Source organism: Meles meles, chromosome 13 (genome assembly GCF_922984935.1).
Source record: "Meles meles chromosome 13, mMelMel3.1 paternal haplotype, whole genome shotgun sequence".
Taxonomy (NCBI): Eukaryota; Metazoa; Chordata; class Mammalia; order Carnivora; family Mustelidae; genus Meles; species Meles meles.
This window is the reverse complement of record NC_060078.1, coordinates 50,229,903-50,253,984: the sequence shown is the minus strand read 5'-3', so window position 1 is coordinate 50,253,984 and position 24,082 is coordinate 50,229,903.

The following is a 24,082-nucleotide window of genomic DNA, read 5'->3' as shown; positions in this document are numbered from 1 at the left end:
CCCCTGGACTTGCTCCCCACAGGAGGAGTTTGGTCCTTAACACCTTCCTGTCTCTTGACCCGGGCTGTCAGCCCACCTACCTGCCTGTGACTGTGTGCACAGGACATGGGGGCCCCGATGTGGGGAGTGGCAGGGGTCACCTGTAAGGAGGGTCAATCCTACCTGCCTGATCCCTGGATCAGGATGGCCTGAGTCCCGTGGCTTTGCATCTGTCCTCCCAGCTATGGCTTTGGAGCCTGGGTAAGGAATCAGGGTCTCTGGGTCTGGTCTGGCTCGGGCTCATCTGTGGAGGCCCCGGAACCTCTTTTCCTCTGGCTACAGTGGCTGCTTCTGTGAAATGGGCATTCACCTTGGTCTCCAGGGGCCCTCTGGCTCCAGCATCCTGAACAGCAGCAGAACATGAGTCTCTCAGACAGGCCCAGTGCCTCAAGGTGCCAAGCCCTGGCACAGCAGGAACAGGCTGCAGCTGTGTCCCCTCAGTCCATCCTCCGCGACCACCAGCCCACTCCTCGCCTCTCTCATCTTGGCCCAGGCCTCACTGCTCCTCTCCCCTCTGCTCCCTCTCCCTCTCCTCTCTGTCTCTCTTCTATTTTTGCCTCCTCATCTTCCTGTTTCTCTGTTTCTGTTTTCTTCTCTGCTGGTCTGTTTTCTTCTCTCTCAGTCTCTGCTTCCTTTCTGACATTTTGTTTGTCTGTCTAACCCATCCCCACCACAATTCACATCTGGCACTCCCTGGACCTAGATTGGTGATGGTCATGGCCAAGTCTTGGGAAGGCTTTTGGCCCTGGGATGCCTGGAACCTGGAACAGGGATGGGCTGGCCTGTGTGGGAGCTTCTGCCCCAGCCGCTCAGAGGGGGTGTCTCCCAAGAGCGTGGCTGAGGCTGGGCCTCACTCCTCTTGGGGGTCAGGGGCCCCACTGGGGGCTCCTAGCCTGCCTCATTGAACATGGCAGGGGTCTGCACCCAGCAGGGCTCCTCTCGGGTAAGCTCGAGTGGTGACCTTCCGGCCCCTGCAGGTCTCACTGTTCCCACCACCTTCCGCCATACGCTGCAGGCCTACATAGTTGGGTTGGGGTCGGCTCTGCTCAAGAACGTTCTGGGGAAACTGGAGGACCCAGTGGGTGCCATGTTTCACAACCTTCTCTCCTCACCTCCTTTGACCAGGATTCTGCCCCTGGGTGGACTGTCCAGGAGCTGAGGGTCACTGTCTCCCTTCATCCAGCCCAGGCCTGGCCTGTAAGGTGCTGTCCTCAAACTCAGACAGCTTTGTAGAGTGAGGGTCCCCAAAGGCATACACCTTGGTGAGAGAATATTTCAGGACCACTTGTGCCGCTTAAGCCTTTTCAGAAGCTGAGGTGGGGCAGCTGAGGGTCCTGTTGGCAGGAGTGGCCCAGAGGTTGAGGCCCCTCGCTCAGCGGCCCCTAGGGGTACAGTGCAGGGAAGCACTTTAAGGAGCCTCAGTCCAGTCTGTTCACTTCAGGCTCCTAAAGGTTGTAACTGTCGCAAGGGCAGGGACCGTTCCCAGAGGGATTCTGGAAAATGAACGTTCCCGTCTCCTGGAGCTGACAGCACCCACGATTGGTCAAGGCACTCTGGGACCCGGTGAGCTCCCTCTGGGGAACCCTCCCAGGACCACCCTAAGGTTGTGCCCTTCCTCTGCAGAGAGCCCCACCCAGGTCAGGGCCCTTCCCCTCCCCCGCAACCACAGTCCAGCCCCCCACCCCCACCCTCGCTCCCTCATCTGCCAACCCCTAGGTCTAGGACACTCAGAGAGCCAGCATCACCGGCTGTGGGCTGTCGGAAGTGTAGCCCCCCCTTCCTGACCCCTCTGCTTCTGCTTCCTGCTGCCCTGAGATCAAAGGGTGTCTCCTGGGTGGCAGTTCCTGTCATCAACCTTAATGGAAGCTTTCCCTATTAGCCAAGGGCTGGAAGGAGAGGAACCAGGAGGGAGGTGGGAACATCAGATCTGGGCTCGGGAGGGGGAGGGAGAGAGCAGGAAGGCTCATTCCCACCTCAGATCTAGCACAGGATTTGGTAGTACGTATGACATGGGACTGTGGGCAGGCCTGCCCCTCCCCCAGACCCTTCGGAACATGGGCTGTGGGCATGACTGCTCTGGGCCCCCTTGAGTGTCCCAGAGATGTGGAGGTGATGTGGGGTGACAGAGTAGGAGGATGACACCTGGGCTTCAGATATGTCCTGCTTCTCCTTTCCACAACCTCAAATGGGTGGCCATGCCCCACAGGGTCCCTCAGGAGTGTCCCAGGAGCATGGGTGTAGCCAAGACCCCAGGCCTGGGCCTAAATCTCTGACCTAAGACCTAAGGGCTCTGGTCCCACCTTCCGTAACCATTCTCCTTTTTTTCTTTTTAAGATTTTATTTATTTATTTATTTGACAGAGAGAGTGTCATAAGCAGGGGGAGCAGCAGACAGAAGGAGAGGGAGAAGTACATTCCTTGCCGAGCAGGGAGCCCGACACGGGACTCGATCCCAGGACCCCAGGATCACGACCTAATCTGAAGGCAGATGTCAACTGACTAAACCACCCAGGTGCCCCCATAACACTCTTCCTTATGATGGGTGCAGCACATGGGATGACGAGTCTGCCAGGGAGGGGAGCCCAGGCCCGGTGGCAGAGAGATGGCCAGCTAGTGACTCAGGGGTCTGCAGCCTGGCCCACTGGGCTGGCTCTTTGGCTCAGGCCACCCCCCCGGGAGTCAGTCCCCTTGACAGGGCATGAGGATCTCGGCATGACCCCATCCGTGGACACTGTGCTGGCCCAGTGGAGCCCCAGCCCTTTGTCCTTGGTTCCTTCCCCCTGGGCCAGAAGGTTCATGTCTGTCAGCTCCCAGCACTTTGCTGGCCCTAGCAGATCCCCTTCATAATTCAGTTTAATGAAATATGGTGACCCTTTTATTGACGATGCTGGTAGGGGGAGACTGGGGAAAGGGATGATCAGCTGCACCTTCCTCACTTTGCTGGGCCAGGGGCCCAGCATGCAGTTTTCACTGACCCGCGGGGCACCTCCAAGGGCAGGATGTGGACAGAAGCCTTGGTTGGTTACCAAGTTGTGCCTCCTGTCTTTTCCGGGAAGTGCAGCAGGGACAGGGCCGCCGCTGGTCTCTGGCTTCCCAGAGTCCAGACAGTCTGGACCCAGGCACTGGGCTGGCCAGAGGCTTGAGCCTAGGGATAGGTGAGAGGAGCTGTGGGGACCCTGGACCCCACAGAGGAGGGCCAGATGGAGCTGAGAGGCTGGGGACTCAGAGCGCCTGTGCAAGGTGAGGGGGCAGCGGCTAGTCGGAACTTTGCTGTGGGGTGGGGACCATGGGCTCTTGTCAGCCCCTGCACAGGCAGGCACCAGAGCCTTTGGACCCCCTTCCTGCATCCCCAGCTCACACCGTTGCATGTTCCGGGGCACAGGGTGACCCCCACGGGATTCGGGGGGCAGCATCACTTCCTCTGAAATACCAGCTCAGAGATACCAGCTGCCAAACTGCCAGCTCAGCAGCACGTGAACAGCCCAGGGAGGAACCAAGGGGAGTATAGGGACCCCGTGGCACCTCTAGGTGAGAGTAGGCCCCATGCAGCTCCCCAGGGATGGGTAGATACATGCAAGTCCACAAGAGAAAGGAACCCCGCTCGATGGCCACACTTACCTGTGGGCCCCAGACTCTCACCTCCTGTGCTAGCCACCCCAGACCTGGCTTGTGGGGAAAGATCATGAGTGGAGGTTGGGGCACCCCCATGGGTCTCACATCCCAGCACCATAGACCTCTCTCCAGCTTATGTAGGTTGTGTACCTAAGGACATCCCTGCCCATCCATCCTGGGGGAGGCCTCAGAGAGATGAACAGAGGGCAGGCCCGGGCAACTTGAGGAGGCCAGAGACCCCCCACACTTGCCTGTGTCTTCCTACCAGGAAGCAAGCCCTTGCCTTGTCTCTATTGAAACAGGTCCAGGAACAAGGCAATTTCTTTCCTTCTTTCTTTCTTCCTTCCTTCCTTCCTTCCTTCTTCCTTTCTTTCCTTCTTTCTTTCTTTTTTTCTAGATTTTATTTATTTCTTTGAGAGAGAGAGCATAAGTGGGGAGAGGGGAAGAGGGAGACAGAGAAGCAGACTCCCCACTGAGCAGGGAGCCCCATGTCGGGCTCAATCCTGGGACCCTGGGATCATGACCTGAATCAAAGGCAGATGCTTAACCGACTGAGTCACCCAGGCCCAACAAGGCAGTTTTTAACTGTGGGAAATGTTGATCTGGAAGCATGCTCTGTAGGTCACATGGATTGTTCTGGACAGAGTAAAGCCTACAGGCCGATACACCTGTGACAGCTCCCCTCCTGCACCAGGTGAGACCAGCTGGGTGTGCCAGACGCTCATGAGGACAGTCTGTGACACATGTCATCTGAGCTCTCTCAAGGTGGAGGTGAGAGTCTGTAGCTAAAAGAGTGTCTGAGGGAGGGCAAGCCAAGTGGAGGCTGGAATGGTGGCCGAGAGGGGTGCCGTCCTGGGCAGGAGTGGGTAAGGTGACTCAGGTCAGGACAGGTCACGGTGGGCTGAGGCCACCACTCCCAGGGAGTGGAGCTCGGAGCCAGGCCGCATTCACCCAGTTCTGGGCTGCCAGCTAGGCACGGCTACACTCTACTTCACAGAGCGGGTGGCTCAGGTGGCCTCAGGCAAGGCCGTGCCCATGAGCTGTGGCCAGGGTGCGAGGGAAGACGTTCCTTCCCACACATAGCATTCAGGGCAGCAGCTCCGCCTCAGCCCGGCGAGACCTTCCAGAGGCTCAATCGACCTGCCCCGCAGAGCTAATGGGACCCTCTGGGCACTGGGTTCCGAAGCGGGGTTGCCTGTAAGCAAGAACGGCGGGTGCTTCATCAGCAGCCTGCCTCATGCAATATGCAACAGCGCATTAACCTGCTCTCCGGGAGGGAGCCAGCACCGCAGAATCTGCTGGTACTTGGAAGAAGAGGCACAAGAGCAGGCCTGGGGGGTTCCACAGCATGCCAGGCCGGGGATAGGAAGTGGGCCCCATGGCAGAACCGGAAGGCCCTGTCCTCGCTGCGCCTCCATCACTTCCCTCCGTGGAGCTGCCACTCACACCCCATCCTCCTGCCTTCCCCACGGAGGACACGGGAATCACTTGCAAAGCCCCCTCCCACTGAGCCCAGATGGGGCCTCAGGATCTTTCTCAACCTAGTGCTCCAGGCAGCCACACCAAGCTACCTGAGTGGACAGGAAGGTCAATGCTCTTCTGACACTATGGCCCTTTCCAGTTCTGACCCCCCTCCCCCGTAATTCTAGGAGTTTCCTGATAGTCACCACAGCCACATCTTCTCCCTGCTTCCCTCTCCTGACATCCAGTGTCTGCACTAATGCCTTCTCAGCACCTGAGACCCAGAAAAATCTGCATTTAAGAGACAGGGCAGGCAATATGATCCTGTTTTATATGCCGGAAGACTGAGGCCCAGAGAGGGCCTAGTGTTGTGTGGGTCTGCCCAGACACCAGGGGTGGGAGTCCAGATTGGAGGTGTCTTCCTGGTCTAGCTTCAGATTTCCCATATAGGGTGCGCCTGGGTGCCTCAGTCAGGTAAGCATCTGCCTTCAGCTCAGGTCACGATCCCAGGGTCCTGGGACTGAGCCCCGCATCAGGCTCTCTGCTCAGTGGAGAGCCTGCTTCTCCCTCTCCTCCCCTCTTGTGTTCTCTCTCTCACTATCTCTGTCTCTCTCTCAAATAAAAATCTTAAAATTTCTCTTATGGATTCCCAGCATCCCCTTTCCTCAGGTCTGTAGGAGGCACCCCTACTGCCTTTGCCCTCAGCAATGGAGATGTCTCTGCCAACAGCTGTTGCCCCCTATGCCTGGACACCCCCTGCTCTCTGCCTCATGGGCCAATTTGTGCCAGAGTCTGAGACATGGAAACACACATCACTCTGAAGGCCACTAGTCTAGGAATCAGGGGAATGGAGGAGTGTTCCTTCTCTGCCATTTGCCAAACAGGGGAAGATGGGAGCCATTTTGGCCCTTGGAGCCTCAGTTACGTTGTCCATAGATGGCAGTGCTGGTGCGGTATTCCACTTGCTGTGAGAGTCCGCTGGAAGTGCGTGTCGCAGGTGTCCAGGGGACAGTTGACACCTAGGGAGCCCTGGAGCCATGGGGGCTCACATGCCCTCCTCCTCAAAGCTACTTTGTGAACCAGGAGGAGTCCTCACGTATTCAAAGGAAGATCCTTTGCCATGAGCTCAGGAGGCAGGAGGAGGCAGATTTGGGTTCAGAGCTCCACTCTGCCCCCAGGCATGGCACGGCAGCTGTCAGGTGGGTTTCTTGCCATGGGCTTATGCTTCCTTGTCTACAGAAAGGGCACCATGGGCTCTATTTTAGCAATGTTGTATCCTGGAGATCCTGGAAATCCCTTGTATACACCCACCCCCACCCACCCCCACACACATGCCCCTTAGAAAACTGGGCAAAATATAACAAGCAACATTTAAACGCAAGGCTGAGCTTTTGAGAAAGTGAGGAACATTTCCAGAGACAGAAATGAGGAGTGAGAAGTCACCAAGTTTAAGCCCCATTCACTTGTCCAACCCTGCCCTGACAAAGAGGGGAAGCAGGGGGGTGGTTTGGGGCAGGATTGGGGATTGCATATAGTCACAAAAACACTGACTGCACTGCATGATCTTGGCATCCAGCCCCTGAACCTTCCCTAGGGGGCTGCAATGAAACCAAACAACAGCCACAAATGACAAAAATCAGAAGTAAGAGTGAGGACATTACTATCAACCAGAAATGAAAAGGGTTGTACGAGACAATGGTAAACAATTAGACAACCTAGATGAAATGAACAAACTCCTAGAAACACAGAAATTACCTAAACTGACTCAAGAAGAAAATAGAGAATCTCGACAGGCCTATAACAGGTAAAGAGATTGGATCTATTATCCAAAGTGAGCCAACAAGGAAAATCCAGGAAGAGATGACTTCACTACTGAATTCCACCAAATATTTAGAGAAAAATTAACATTTAGGTCTTCTCAGACTCTTCAGAAACTAGAAGAGGAGGTGACACATACTAACTCTTTCTATGACACTAGCATTGCCCTGACACCAAAGCCAGATAAAGACATCATGAGAAAAGAAATTATAGACTAATATTCTTTATGGATATAGATACAAAAATCTTCAATAAAATATCAGCCAACCAATTTGAACGGTATATTAAAAGGATTATACACCATGACAAGTGAGATTTATGCCAGGAATGCAAGAATTGCTCAATGTAATAAGATCAATCAACGTAATACAGCATATTAGTAGAATGAAGGGAGAAACACCTACCATGGTCATCTTAATTAACACAGAAAAGGCATTTGACAAAATTCAATACCCTTCGGCAATAGAAACACTCAGAAAACTAGGAATAGAAAAGAACTTCCTCAACATTTTTAAGGGCATTTATGAAAAACCCACCACTAAAAGAGTCAATGGTGGAAGCCTGAAAACTTTCCTCCTAAGATTAGGAATCAAACAAGGATGCCCACTTTTACCACGGCTAGTCAACATTGTACTGGAGCTTCTAGCCAGAGTGATTAGGCAAGAAAAAGAAACAAGGACATCCAAGTTGGAAAGAAAAGTAAAACTATCTCTATTTGCAGATGACAGGATCTTATGTATTGAAAGTCCTAAGGATTCCACAAGACAACTATTAAAACTGACACATGAGCTCAGCAAGGTTGTAGGATACAAGATCAAAAGAAAGAAATCAGCTCTATTTGCATATTCTTGCAATGAGCCGTTAGAAAATAAGATCAAGAAAAAATTCAATTTATAATAACAAAAAAATTAATTATTTAAGAATAAATTTACCAAAGGATATACAAGAATTATTCACTAAAAACTCAAAAACATTATTGAGAGAAATTAAAGACCTAAATAAATTTTTAAAATGCTCCATGTTCATGAGCAGAAAGACTTAATATTGTTAAGATGTCAATACCACCTAAATACTACCCTATCAAGTTTACCCTATTTGCAGAAATAGAAGAGCAGATACTCAAATTATACGGACTTGCAAGAGGCCCTAAATAGTCAAAGCAATACTGAAAAAGAAGAAAAAAGTCAAAGGACTCATACTTCATTATATCAAAACATACTGCAAAGCTGTAGCAATCAAAACAGTATGGAACTGGCATAAGGACAGACGTACAAACCACTGGAATAAAATTAAGAGTACAATCTATGATCAGTAGATTTTTAGCAGAGGTGCTAAACCCATCCAGTGGAGAAAGAATTGTCTCTTCGACAAATGGTTTTGGGACAACTGATTACACACATACAGAAGAATGAAACTGGACCTTTACCTTAACAACTGTACACAAAAAAATTAACTCAAAAGGAATCCACAACCTAAGTATAAGAGCTAAAACCACAAAACTCCTAGAAGGAAAAAAAAGTAGTAAATCTTCATGACCTTGGATATGCAATGGATTCTTAGCTATGACATCAAAAGCATGAGCACCATCACCACCAACAAAAAAAAAAGATAAATTGGACTTGTCAAATTTAATTTTTTTGTGCATCAAAAGACATTGTCAAGAAAGCGAAAAGATAGCCTACAGAATGGGAGAAAATATTTGCAAATCATACATCTGATGAAGAGTTTAATATCCAGACTACATAAAGAACTTCTAAAACTCAACAACAAAAAGACAAAACAACCCAGTGTAAAAATGAGCAAAGGACTTGAACAGATATTTCAGCAAAGAAGATATACAGATGCCAATAAGCACTTGAAAAGATGCCCAGCATCAATAATCATTAGGAAAATGAAATAAAAACTCCACTTAGTTACCACTTCACGCCTCCTAGGACAGCTATAATTACAAACAAACAAGCAGACAAAGATAGAAAATAACTGTTGGTGAAAGTGTGGAGAAACTGGAATGCACTTATACTGCTGGTGGGAATTCAAAATGGTGCAACGTCTGGAGAAAATATTTTGGCCACTATTCAAAAAGCTAAACATAGAACTCACATATGACCCAGTAATTCTATTCCAAGTTATATACTCAAAAGAATTGAAAACAGGGACACAAATATTTATATGTTAATGTTCATAGCAATATTTGCAAGAATCAAAAGTGGAAACAGCCCTCGTGTCCATCAACAGATGAATGGATAAACAAAATGTGGGGTACACATACAACGGAATAGTTTTCAGCCTTACGAAGGAGGTTCTGATGCATGCTATTCCATGGATTAACCTTGAAAACATTAGGCTAAGTGAAATAAGTCAGGCATACGGGGGCAAATATGCTTCCTCCTAAGGCTTTCGTGGAGAATCTTTCCTTGTCTCTTCCAGCTTCTGGCGGCTGCCTGGGCTTATGGCCCAGCATTGCAGTCCCTGCCTCCATCTTTCCAAGGCCTTCTCTTCCACAGGTCAATGTCCAGACCTCCTCGGCCTTTCTGGCATAAGGATACATGTGACTGCATTTAGGGCCCACCTGGATAAGCCAGGAAAACTTCTCCTCTCAAGACAGTCAATTTAATCCCATCTTTGGGGGAGGCAATTATCAGCCTACCACCACTTCCAAATCTCAGGAAAAGGAGATAGAGAGAACTCAGTCACTCAAGTAGAAGTTAGGAAAGGAGAGAGAAAATAATAAGTCTAGAAAAATCCAGGACAAAAATTAAGTGGTGGAAAAAAATTCTCATAGATCAATTAAAACAATAAGTACAAATGGTACTGAACAGAGCACGTCAGGTCAGACACAAAAGCAAAACCTAGCCATACGCTGCTTACAAAATTCACCCTGGAGCCCAGAGAGGCAGAAGGCAGGAGGATGATGGAAACTCTGCTCATGAACACAAATTGTGGTTGTGCTCGCCTGTGGACAGCGTGGACTTGACACCAAGCGTCCCTGGAGATGAGGGCCACTCTAGAGAGAGGACCAAACAGAGCCTAATCTACTGCACTGAACCCTTAGTCCTAGGAGGCCAAGAAAGTCAGAGCAGACAACCCGGCATTAAGAAGAGAAAGGCCTTTTCCTGAAGGGTGTGGGGTTGTGTTCAAGACCAGCCCAGTTGGACTTGGCTCCTGGAGAACAGCCAGACACCGTCCTGGCCGGGGCTACCACCGACAGCCTAGGGACTGACCACAGAACCTGCCTTGACTCCCCAACCGCCCAAATCGTCTCCATGGAGACTGTGGATTGAGCGGGGAAAGAAACCCAAGCACATTGAAGGTATGGTTTGAAGGCTGTTGTTGCCAGGATGACACCAAGTTAAAAAGACAGCGGATTTATAGGCCTTGACGCTTGGACAAGGCAGAAATGGAGAAAGAAGGGTCCACTCCCAGGGTCCGCTGTGGGGCAGTGACCAGAGCCTGGCTTGTCTTTCTGTTAGGGGCCCAGTGAGATTCTGTTCCTTTCCCTTAGGGCCTCATCCAAAAGACAGGGGAGCATGAGGACTGGGGAGCACGAGGTGTGAGTGGAGTGGAGTCTCACTGTGAGCGGCCCTAGGCCAGGCCTCTCCCTGCCAGGGATGCTCCTTCCCGATCCCAGCAGCCTCTGTCTCTTGGTTCCTTGAGCCTACAGGAACCCTGTCAAGTGTCCACCAGATTGAGAAGGATTCGGATGTGCCCTTCAGGACCCCATAGGCCATCCTATGGGCTGGAAGGCTTAGCAGGCCTTTTTTAGACCATAGCCTCTCTCCAGGCTCACCAGCACCCTCACTCCCATCGCACACACACACGCACACACGCACACCATTACTTTGGACTCAGTTCCACAAGTCTCAGCACGTATTTCAAAATTCTAGGAGCCTGTATTGATTTTTGGAAGAAACCACTTTTGAACTGCAAGTGAAGACCATTCTGTCTGGAGTCTGATGCCAGGTCTAGGGGTCCCATGTAAGGGTCCTCTCACCAGGGCATGGGGAGCCTTGCCCCCTTCAAGGCCATCCAGCATCCCTCTGACTGCCTTTCCTGGACCCCCTCCCCCAGGCCAGCCCCTGGTGGGTTCCCAGAGAGATGTCGTCCCCTTTTGGCGGGAGAAGATCAGCTTCATCACCCTTAAGACTCCCCATTCAGCCTCAGCAGCAAACTGTGCACCCCAGCCTGCTCCAGGGACCCTAGGCTGGCAGGCCGTTCAGCTTCAGAAATAGCCATAAACCAGCAAGAATGGGGAAGCCACATAACCCCCCAGCGGAGAGCAGGGGGCAGCAAGTTCTAGGGCTGGGAGCCAGATGGTCTGGGTTCAGATCCCAACAGTACTTCTGACTGACAGCGGGACCTCTGCAAGCGCCGGTGCCCTAGTCTGTACTCTACACGTGTCACTGGATATGAGCCGTACACACAAGGATGGAGGAGAAAGGAGCCTCAGAGTGTGAAGGGCATGTCTGGGGACAAGCTGCTAAGTGGTCTCATCCACATCCAGGCCACAGAGCCAAAACTTGTCTCAGAGCAGGGTGTATGAATGGAAGCTGGGGCACACTTGGGGCTTCTGGACCTATCAGAGACTGTGATTGTCATCTTGAAAGGGCCAGTCCTGGCCATGGACAAAGGGTTGTGCCCCATATCTGAAGGGTCCGGTGCCCAGGGCTGCATGCCAAGAGGCCCCTGGCCTAGAAGAGCCTCTCAAAGGCACTCCTTAGGGGTTGTCCCACAGTGCTCAGGGCTCAGGGCTCAACCCTCCTGAGACTGGACTCCAGGCTGCCCTGCCTGGTATGGACGTTCCCTGGGGCCGGCCTAGCTTGTAGCTCCAGGCTGAGGGGGAGGTGTGGGGTTGAAAGTGGTAGCAGGGCCTACCTGCACCGTGTGGGCCGCTGAGCTCTCCTCCTGCTGAGGCTCTGTACCCTGGAGTCCCTTCGAGTGAGGCCAGTCATGGTGTGCTGGGCCGCCTCCCGGAATTCACTTAGAGGGGGCTGACAAGGAAGAAAGCCCCTGGCCACGGGCAGAGCCACAGCCCTTGGGGTCCCCCATGGCTTGTGCGCAGCCAGAACCATTACCTCCTTGCAGAAAGCTTTTTGAAGAGGGAGGGCTTCAGAAGGAGTTTCCCAGCAGAGATTTCAAATCAGCCCCTGGTGTGGCGTTTAGGTCATTGATTTTATTGATAAACAGAGAGAACAGCTTGACGAAACAAGGGGGGGCTATTATAAGTACATGAAGGGGAGCAGGGCTGTCAGACTTGGGTGGAGGTGCACCCTGCTGCCGCCTGCTTGGGCCTGGGCTCCGTGGGGGGAGAGGCGGCAACCCGGTGCTGGGGGCCTGACTTCCTCTGGTGGCTTCACCTTCCTCCCTGGGAGGACCTCCAGGTCAGCCGCTCCCTTGGGGAGCGCCTTCCCTGTGTGGGCAGCGCTTGGCCCAGGCAAAGATATATGGAGATGCTGTGAGTGCTGGCATGCAGCAAGGGGGAAGGCGCTCAGGGAGTGTGTGCAGCAGGGCCCTGGACATGCTGAAGAGGAGACCTGAAGCCATGGGCTAGGGTGGTTCCAGAAGGGCCAGGTGGGGGTGGACACACAGGGCAAAGGACTGCCCAGAAGGAGCCAGGCCTTGGCAGAGGAGCGTGGCTATTTACTCCGAAGCCAGGAGAGGGCTGGGGCAGGGTACCCATCCTCCAACCTCGGACCATGCCCCCCTCCCAGGGCCCCATAGGGCTAGAGGAGATCATGGTGTTATCCCGCCCAGGATGTGAGAGGACCTCCTGGTTCTCTGTATTTTCCCTATGATGAGATGGTGTCACTGCTGGGAGGAGAAGGCCTTTCAGCTTGACACACAGCCTGACCCCAGGAGGGAAGAGACACTCTACCTCAGACTCATGCTTCCTGATTTCAAAACTTACTGCAAAGCTAAAATAATCAGACAGTGTGGCGCTGGCTAACAACAGACATATAGAAAATGGAATGAAATTTAAAGGCCAAAAATAAGCACTTACATTTGTACTCAATTGGATTTTTTATGAGGGTGCCAAGACCTACCATTCAATGAGGAAGGAGTAATCTTTTCAATAAATATTAAAAACAAGCTTAATTGGATATCCACATACAAAAGAAAGAATTTAAATCTCCACTTCACACCATGTCCAAATTTAACTCAACAGATTATAGACCTAAATGTAAGGGCTGAAACTATAAAACTCTTAGGGAAAAAAAACCTCACAGGATTAAACCTTCCTGACTTTGAATTAGGCAATGGTTTTTTAGATATGACATCTAAAATACAAGTGGCAAAAAAAAATAGATAAATTGAATTTCCTCGAAATTACAATCTTTGGGGCCTCAAAGGACACTATCAAGAAAGTGAAAAGACAAGAATGGAAAAAATATTTGTAAATCATAAATCTGATAAGGGACTGGATTCTAAAATGTATCTAGAACAAACTCTGACAACTCAATAATAAAAAGACAAACCCAATTATTTATTGGGCAAAGGATCTGAATAGATATTTCTCCAAAGAATACATACAAGTGAACAATAAACACATGAAAAGATGCTTGACAGCATTCATCATCAGGGAAATACAAATCAAAATCATACTGAGAGACATCTTCACGCCTGCGAGGGTGGTGAGAATCCAAAAGTCAAATAACAGCGAACGTTAACACAAATGTGGAGAAATCAGAATGCTCAATACACATGGTTCAGCTGTGTTGGGAAGCAGCCTGAAGTTCCACAACAAGTTAGTATACTATAGGATCCTGGTAAAGATGTAGAGAAAAGAAGGGCCACCTGTGCCCCAATGTTCATAGCAGCAATGGCCACAGTCGTCAAACTGTGGAAAGAGCCAAGATGCCCTTCAACAGACGAGTGGATAAAGAAGATGTGGTCCATATATACTATGGAGTATTATGCCTCCATCAGAAAAGATGAATACCCAACTTTTGCATCAACATGGACAGAACTGGAGGAGATTATGCTGAGTGAAATAAGTCAAGCAGAGTCAATTATCATATGGTTTCACTTACTTGTGGAACGTAAGGAATAACATGAAGGCCATGAGGAGATGGAGTGGAGAAGGGAGTGGGGGGAAATTGGAGGGGGAAACAAACCATGAGAGATTGTGCACTCTGAGAAACAAACTGAGGGTTTTGGAGGGGAGGGGGGTGGGAGGTTGGGTGAGCCTGGTGGTGGGTATTAAGGAGGGCATGTTTGCACGGAACACTGGGTGTGGTGCATAAACAATGAATTCTGGAACACTGAAAGAATAAATTTTAAAAATATATACAACAGGATCCTGCAATTCACTCCTAAGCACCTACCCAAGAGAACTGAAATAGATTTCCACACAAAAGGTGCATAAATGTTCATCAGCAGCATTATTTGTAATAACCAAGAAGTGGAAACTACCCAAGGGTCCTTCAACTGAAAAACGGATGAACAAATCGGGTACATCCAGACAATAGAATATTAATTGGCCATAAAAAGGAGTGAAGTACTGATGTGTGCTGCAATACGGATGGATCTTGAAAAAGCCAGTCACAAAGGACCACATACCGTATGTTTCCCTTTATGTGAATGTCCAGATGGGCAAGTGCTGGGGAGGTGGGGGAGGGGATGGGGGGCTGCTTATTTGGTTAGGTACTTATTTTGGGGGGGTGATGAAAATGTTCCAAAATTAAATAGTGGTGGTGGTGGTTGTACAACCCTGTGACCGCACTGGAAACCACCGAGTTACACACCTTTAAGAGGGTGAATTCTATTGTATATGAATTATATCTCAGTAAAGACATTATTTTAAAATGCCACGTGTTTCAACAAGTAGTTGAAAATTCCATCGCACTCTTTTAAAAAAGGATTTATTTATTTATTTGAGAGAGTGAGAGAGCATGAGCAGCGGGGGTGGGCAGAGGGAGAGGGAGAAGCAGATTCCCTGCTGAGCAGGGAGCCTGATGTGGGGCTCGATCCCAGGACCCTGGGATCATCAGCTGGGCCAAACGCGGATGCTTAAGCGACTAAGCCACCCAAGGCCCTCCATTGTGCTTTTAAAGAAAAAATTTTTTTTCTTGGAATCTGACTAGATCCCAGTGGAAGTTGCTAGACTCTGACTCATCATTTCTCTTATTCCTTGCTTCTTTAGGTCAGGTCACTAGTGACTTTCCAAAATAATCCCTCCAAAAAAACCCCTAGGAGTCTGGAGATCCCCAGCCGGGCCTCCCATTCTACAGCCTTGACCGGCCTCTGCCATCTCCTTAAGCACACCCTGTCCCGGAGAACCATCACACCGAGGTCCCTGAGTTAACCTGAGCAGCAGGGAGCAAAGGGGTTTGGGGTCTGGCCCTGCCCTGGCTCCATCTTTCAACCCCAAATGCCTACTTGTCCTGGGACCCCGGCACCCAGATTGCCCACCTTCCAGCTCCAACACCGGCAATCCCTGTGGATTGTCCCTGTCACACCACAGACCTCCTGGACTCCAGGGATTTATTTCCAAAGGCCTCTGAGTACCCATATTTCTCAGAAATCGTTCTCATAAATCCCCCATTTTCCCCTAAGGAATGAATGGTCCTGGCATCTGCTGGTGGTCATGTAAGGGGTCAAGTCGCTGAGAGACCCATTTGCCGACTCTGTCCTGTCTTCGCTGGGGCTGCAGGTGAGCGGGTGCACTGGGCGTCTCTGCCCCCTGAGGGTGGGCCTGGGCCTGGGGTCTAGGGTCCGGCCCGGCTCTGCGGAGGACTCTGGAGGGGACCTTCTCTGTGTATATCAGAAGGGAGTCTCTGAGTTCCAGTCGCCCAAAGGGCAGACCCTGAAACAAGGATTTATTCCAGGGTGTCTATGTGGGAAGCGCAGTGCGTGAGGCAGGAAGTGAGGCAGGAGGGGAGGAAAGCTTGGGATCCCAGGACAGCAGGAGGTCTGGCCCAGGAGTCCGAGGGTTTGACAGCTGTACCCACTGTCCCTCAGTCAGTTAAACTCACGGGAAGATCGGAGACGAAATGCTGAAGGTCTCTGACACAGCGTCAACGCTCCAGAGACAACATTTGCTCTGACCATAGTCAGGAGAAGCGCGTTAGGATTAGCTGACTGAGGCAGCCCACAGAGAGAGCCAAGGCCCTGCAGCCTCTCGAAGGAAGCCTGATTTCTCTTCCTTCTCACTTCTCCAGCCACCCCGCCCAGCCCCACCTCGCCGGCCTCCCAGAGCTGCAGCCCTTCTCACAGAAGGTCGTGTGTGTGTGTGTGTGTGTGTGTGTGTGTGTGAGAGAGAGAGAGAGAGAGAGAGAGAGAGATTGGTGCCTCCCTCCACCCCAGCCTGCCTGGCACCCCTGCTGAGGACCCGGAGCAAAGGCACAGGGGAGGCCGCTGTGTGTCACTTGGCCCAGGCTAATGGAGCTGCTTCCATCACCACCGGCCCAGGCTTTCATCATCCCTGCTTTCAAGTGGAAGCCGGCGCTCCCCAGACACCAGACAGGCCATCATCTTCCAACTGGGGGTACGGAGCAGCGCTGATGAGCAGGAGAGATGCTGGACCTTCCCTGCCGGCAGACCTCACTCAGGGCCAAGATCATGCCTGGGCTGGGGGTGGGTCATGATGGGTGAGTCTGTGAAATCTGTCACTTTCCATAACCACAGCTCCCACAGACCCAGGTGAGGAGGAGTATCCCCCACCTCTAGCGGGCCCTGGGAGGCAAGCCCGGGCAGGCACAAAGTCAGCCCTGAACTCAACCCGGGGACAGCCTGTTGCACGGTTCTCCAAACACTTCTTGGCCGCAGAGCTTGTTCAAGTGAAACTTACACGAAGGCCCAGTGCATGAAATTGTCTGGCTGACATCAGCCAAGGGGCTGCTCCCTTTCTGCCTTGAACCCCCACCCCCAGACTGTCCCCAAGAGGGTACTAAATAGCACACGTGAGTGGCCCACTGTCACACTGCCCCACCTCCCTACAGTGACCACAACATGTCAGACGGCCATGTCAGACGGTCTCCCCAGACCCCCCGGGCTCTTCTCACAGTCTCCCCGACCCCTCCCTTCTCCCCCACAACCCTCACCCTTCCTTTCCACCTGCCTCCCCACGGGGCCCAGTGCAGAACCAGGCATGGGAAACATGCTGTTCAAGGTACCAAAATATAAAGCTTCCTCCTTTCTTTGTCTTCTTTTTGTTCTCTGTTTCATTTGATATTTAATGTCATTCTAAGTAAAAGAAATTAAAATGTTTAATTGTTAGTGCGAATTTTACCCTTCATCTTTCTATTGTTTAAGGCCAGTTTTAAACGCAAATATAAAAACATTTATCTCATATCCGTAACTCACACGTGCACTTAACAGTGTGAATACTTCACACAACTAACTCACCTGTTCCAATCCCACTTCCCGACCCCAGGGCACATCCGTCCTCCCAACGCTCTCCACCTCAACTTACTGGCCAAAGGAAGGAAGGGACAAAGGAAGTAAGATCACTCTCTTTTCTTCTCCTGTCATCACTGCCCAGCAAGTTGGGTTCTTACAGAAATCGGGGCCTCTGGAGCTGCCCCTCCACCCCGCCTTACTCCGTCATCCACGTGACAAGCTCTCCTTGTCCTCGCCGAATCCCGGACCCATACAGTCCCCCAGCGCCCTGTGCTCCGGAGATTTCCTGAAGGCATATGCAAACAGGTCTGTGCACATATTTGCTTATCTCCCCCAATCACACATGCCCCCTTTCCCAGGACGGCACTTAGAGAGCTCAAGTTCAATGATAAAATTAGTAAGATTTCAGGATTGCTACAGCCAAGTGCCGAATCAAGCCCAGGCCCTTCTGAGCCCGGGCCCATGTGCCACTGTGTGGCCACAAGCCCGTGAGCCAGGCTTGCTCCCCACTTGCTTTCCCGCTTGGCTTACCCTGATTCCATGTTGCGGGAACCTCACAAGGCAGGGCCCCACCCAGTGTCCCAGAGCCTCTTCTCTCCCGGGCTCCTCCTGCCACCCCAGCTGCTGTTTACGGGTCTGGCTGTCTCTCCAGAACATGAGCTCCCAGGGGCAAGCCGAGGTATGTCGGTCCAGCCGGCCACTGGCCCCATTCCTGAACCCAGCACAGCCACTGGATAACTAGTTGCTAAATGAACAAATCAACCATTCGCTTAGTATCGGCTGAGCACCTAAGATGGGGCAGGTGCCTCCAGGGCCCGGAGATACAGTCCCCAGGGCCTTGAGCCTCGTTCCCACCGGGATGAATGGGGTCTTCAGGAGTGACCCATCCTGCTGATAGACAAGCTGAGGCCAAACAGGTAAGACTTGTCTGCAGCAGCCTGGGTGCCGGGGATAGACCCTGAGCATGTGATAGCTGCTCTGGGATCCAGGGGCCCCTGGGGCCTGGGACTGAGAAGGGCTGGGCAGGCCGTTGAACCCGTGGGACTCTCTCCTAGCCCTCCTCCACCGCCCTGGGACTGCTGCCGTGGGGAGGAGCAGCCTGTCCCTGACTTGGAGCTGACCTGCTTGTTGGGCATAATCGATTTTCAATTGACCTCCACGTTCCACTTTACACTTCAGAGCCTCTGAGGCCTCACGCCTCTCTGAACAGATCTTCACAGCCTGGGAAGGCCAGCTGGGTGCCCAGGTCATGGGGCACAGCCCTTCCTGGCTCCCCAGGGGATCCCCAGGCCTTTGGCCATCCGCACTCAAACCACCATTTTTTCCCTTTCCCTGCTTCTCGTAATCACACAGATAGCATTGTATTGACGACAAAGGGCACTTTCCTTTTTTAACTTTTTATTTTGAAATTCTACAATTCTACTTCTACAGAGAAGTTGCAAGAAGTGTACATCTACCCTTAAATCTACCATCTACCCTTAAATTCAACAATTGTTAGCAAGATGCAGGAGCCCACGCAATTATCGAAGGCGGGAAATTTAACAGGGATGCAACCATGTTTTCTAATATGCAGCCCATATTCAAGGTTTCCCAGTATTATCCTTTATAGACTTGTTTTTCTTGTTTCTCTTAGTATAGTTCCCAACTCCAGATCAGGCATTTCATTTACTTATCATGTCTCTTCATGAAGGGACTTTCCAGAGAAAGAAGAGTAGTGTGGCCCTGCTGTCCTGACAGGCCCCTTTCTCAGTTCTCATCCCCACGCTTCCCATGCATGTGCGTGTACACACGCACACACACACACGCGCACACACACACTGGCCCAGGGCGGGGTCTAGAGGTCTGCATACCAGGCCCTGGGTCTGCCACCTTCTCGCACATGTTACCCCATCCAGCAGGTAATTCCCCTCTTGTGCCTGAATTACAGTCCTTACGAGAGATACTCTGTGCTTTGTTTGCAGATTTTTCTGGAGAAGGAGGGGTACCCCTGCCCTCCTTGATCCCCTGAAATCATAAGGCCTACTGGGTCTGTGAGGGGGTTTCTCCGGGTGGCCTCCCTCTGGGTCAGAGCCCAGTCATTCCTGCCCTGGGTATTCTCATCCAGGCCAGCCTCGTTCAGGGCCAGAGACATTTCCCAGAACTGAAGGAATGAGACTAGGGCAGGAAGCCCGACTCAGCAGGAGGCACGTGAAGCTGCTGGCTCATAGCAGGAGCCTCCGCCCTTGGGAAGCAGCTGAACCCAGTGATTCTGTGGTCCTCAGCTTTATGTGATCTTGGGCAGGTTCCCTGGCCTCAGGAAGCCTCAACTGTCCCCATCTAGAAAATGAAAAGAATAATACTACCTATTATGGGAAAATTAAATAGGACCATGCTCGAAAAGTCTTTCCTAGCATCCTGGGCATGTATTAGGTGCTCAGTAAAACTTGGCTACTGCTACCATCATTATCCCTTTGCTCCTTTCTAAGAGCACAGAACCCAGAACAGGCATGCTGTCCACAGAGCAATCTGTGTGTCTGCCCTGCTTTCTCTTTGTGCCACTTGAGGCCAGGACTCAACTCCTGCACCAGCAAAAGGGTTTCTTGTGAGGTTCCCAGGTCCTATGAGCACCACACCTTCCTCCGGCAGGTGCAGCAGACCTCTCCCACTGGCTGTGTTCCCCTGTTTGTTCAGGGGCTTAACGAGGGACAGGGCCCCAACGAGGGACAGGGCCCCAGAGCCATGCGCTCAGTAGCCCCAAGGCACAGGGTCCAGCCTGGCCAACAGCAACATGAAGCCCGGACCCCCTACTCTTGGCACCAAGAGGAGGCTTCCTTTGCACGCTGCCTGCCCTTGGCAGTGGAAATTACAGGGGAGGTAACTGTGTGGGGCAGGGCCCAGCACAGTGACGCTGCCCAGTTCATGTGTCAAGCCCTGTACATTGTACCCAGCCTCTGCTGATCCTGGGGACTCTGAGGCCACCTTGCTCTGCCCAGGCCTTTCCTGATCATAATCCAGATGGGCACTGGTTTTCTTCCAAGCCTGTTCAAGACAAGACTGTGGCTCTCCACCTGGAGCTTGTAAGGGATATGCATTCACTGAGAGAAGACTTGCTGCGGTCCGGCCACCCTGTTTTTCCCAACTGTATACTGTTTCTTTTCAGTGCAACCTTGTTTTCCCAAAGCTGATTATGACTATTTCTAATCTATTATTTCAACTCAAGCACACTAATTTGCATTTACCAGATTTACTTCTCACGACTTTGTTTTGAGACACCGGGCATGTAGATGAGATCCCGCCTGAGATCAGAGAGCCCGCTTCTTGCAAAGGCGATCAGACAAGCAGACATCCTGGGGACTGCGGCCTTTGAGAAGGACACTCTGGCTCAGAGACAGGCATGCTGGGAAGGGTGACCTCTACAAGCGCAGGTGTGAAGGTGGGAATGAACACAGGTGGTCCAAGAAATGTTTGAGGGGCTGGTGGAAGCCAGTGCTGGGAAGATGGATGGAGTCAGCCCCAAAAGGGCCTCAGCCATGACCAGGGCTCCCCAACCAGCTGCTTGCTGGGGTCACAAGCCATGAACATAATACTGTAACAAAAGCTCTCTGCACGCAGTCTTCTGGTGGTGATTGTATTACTGTCCTTTCAGGCTGTCCCCAGCAGGCTCGGTGACTTGGAGCCTCCATCCCTGGGGTCCACTGTGAGCAGACACCATGCCTGACTGCTTGGAGCGGGGGTGGGGGTGCAGGGCCCAGAGAGACAACCCCAGCTCCATCATCACTGCACTCTGACATGCAAGCATAGACGGGCTCGAGGAGGAAAAATCAGGCCCAGGCACAGAATTCTTTGAATCCAGAGAATGTCAAGGGCTGTGGAGAGCACGGCATGGTGCGGGTCCCTGGAGCTTACTTCTGTTCATATGGAGTGCTCGTTAGAAGCCAAGAGAGAAGCTCCTGCCCACTGTTGTGACGGCACACCCCTAGGCCCAGCCCCCAGGACCTGAGCAAGCCAACTGGGGGATCCTCTGGGGACACATGCCATGGGATAGGACGAGAAACTGGAGAGCACCTGGGCGGCTCAGTTGGTTAAGTATCTGTCTTTGGTTCAGGTCATGATCCCAGGATCCTAGGATCGAGCCCCGCATCGGGCTCCCTGCTCAGCGGGGAGTCTACTTCTCCCTCTCCCTCTCTCTCAGGCCCCCCACCCACTGCCTGTGCTCTCTCCTTCTCTCTCAAATAAATAAAGTATTTAAAACAAAGAGAGAGAGAGACTGGAGCTGGCAAGGGGACCAGCAGGCGATGTCCCAGAACACTCTCAGTGCTCAAATTGCTCATCCAGGGTGCTCCTAACATCCCTGGCCTAGACTCTGCCTTTCCGGACCCTAGGACAACTCTTTCCCTCCTGTAGCCCCTTGTTCTCCAAGCACAAGGGAGGAAGAAGGGAGCCTCCCAACCCTGGGAGTGGGGGGCCCACTGGGGACCCAACTGACAGTTCTCACTTGTTCTTAAAACCACTCAGATAAGAGCTCATCCTATCTTCTGTGCAATAGGGATAAAATCAAAAGGAGTTCAGAATAATAGCACACCCTGCCTTTTCCCCACCTCCCGTCTATTCTGGGTTCTTTCTTTGCTCCCGTGTCTTGACTGGGCTGAAACGAACATGGACTTCCCTTGTGAGGCATCCTGGTCTCCCAGCGTTTGCTCCCACGGAGAGTAGCTGTGCGGGCTAAAGCCGATGACGGCAGAGAGCAGCCAGTGCCTGCCTGGTGAATTCTAAGCACATGGTAAGTGTTCACTGATATTTTTATAGCTGTGGTGTAAACCCAATTCCTCATCCAACCCAGAACAGGAGGTGTGTGGAGGGCTGCATGCCACTCTGAGCTGGCCTGGGGTCTAGAGTCAAGTGTAGGTGGGAGCAGACAGGGCTGACCTCTGGCTGAGACTGGAGTCACTCGGTCCCCAAGCAGCTACCTGGATGCGGGTGAGCTGGAGACCAGAGGGGCTGCCCTAGGCCAGAGCCAGACCCAAAGCAAGGGCCCGGGCTCACAGCCTGATCCAAGGTCCCCATGGACACTGTCCTCCGAGGGCAGTGGGGAGCCTTTGTGGGCTCCAGGCCAGTTCCCAGCTGAGCAGGTTGGCAAGTGTGAACCCCTGGACTGGGCCCCTTTCCAGGGACTTAGCTGCTATCTTCTCCAGCTCCACATGCCCCTTTTTTGTTTTTGTTTTTTAAGATTTTTTATTTGTTTATTTGACAGACAGAGATCACAAGTAGGCAGAGAGGCAGGCAGAGAGGCGGGTGAAAGCAGGCTCCCTACAGAGCAGAGAACCCGATGCGGGGCTCGATCCCAGGACCCTGAGACCATGACACGAGCCAAAGGCAGAGGCTTTAACCCATTGAGCCACCCAGGTGCCCCTCCACATGCCTTTTTTGAAGAATTTTTCCCCAATTAAGTCTCTTGGTTTTCTTTGTGTGGTTTTTTTTGTTTTGTTTTGTTTTGTTTTCCTGCTTCAAGTTTTAAGACTATAGAAAAATACAGAGCAATAGACACCAATGTCAGAATTTACGAATGTCGACATCTGGTGTCACCTTTACACCAGAAGTTTTCAATTCATGTAAAAACAATAGGACATTGCAGATGACCTTCCCTCCTGACTCACGGGACTCGCCTTCCCCGCCCGGCAAATGTTGGCACAGCCTTGGCGGGTCTCTGTGCTGTCCATGTCTTCATATTTTTGAGACCTCGAAACTCACACATGCACACACACACACACATACCCGCATGCACGCACAAACATGCAGGAACACCTACACGTGCACATGTGGCAAATGTAATCTATTTTTGAGCTCATCCGTGTTGTTACATATAGATCTAATTCATCCACTTGAACTTGTCCATGAAGATTCTATCTCACAAATATCTCACCATTTGTTTGTGGTGGGATATTTGTGACTTAAGTTATTCCCAATCTTGTGCCATAACAAATGATATCATAATGAACATCTTTATTCAGGCTCCCAGTGGTACCCAAGGCTGTGGTACCCAGTGGTACCCAGAATGGCATCTCAGCGTCTTCTGAATTGCATTATCTCAAGTTTACACTCTCCGCCCCTCCAAGTGGTTGGATTAATTTACACCCCTGCCCATGGGCGTGAAATTTCCCACTGTTCATCATTTTATCCGCACTTGGGATTCTCAGACATAATTGTTTTTTCCAAACTGATGGATAAAAAATGATATTTCATTTTTACTAATTTGTATTTCTTGATAATCAGTGACGTTGAACATCTGATTCCAAATTTTCATTGGCCATTCATGTCCCCTCTTCGGTGAATTATTCATTTTTATTTTGCCCACTTTTACTATAGGCTATTTGTAGGTTTTCTTTTTTCTTTTCACATTTTTGTTTAAATTCTAGTTAGTTGACATACAAGGCAATATTGGCTTCAGGAGTAGAGCTCAGAGGTTCATAACACATCCAACACCCAGCGCTCATCCTAAGAAGGGCACTCTTTTTCTTACTGATTTTTTGGTTGCTAATCCTCAATGTGGTGTATGTACAGCAAACACTTGCTCCCTATTTGTTGCTTTTCTTTTCACGTTGTTTTTGAACACCGCAGCGACCGCATAGCTCCTAACCACACGGCTGTATGAATTCTGTATGGACTGTAAGCATCCATGTCATCCCCGGGTCAAGAGCACTGCCAGACCCCGAAACGCCTTCATGCCCATCACTATCCACTGTCTGACCCATTAACGAGCGGATTCTGTTAATATCTTTCCTAACAGCATACACCGTTCCTCGCCAGGGGGACGTCCTCCCCGTTATGGAGTATTAGTC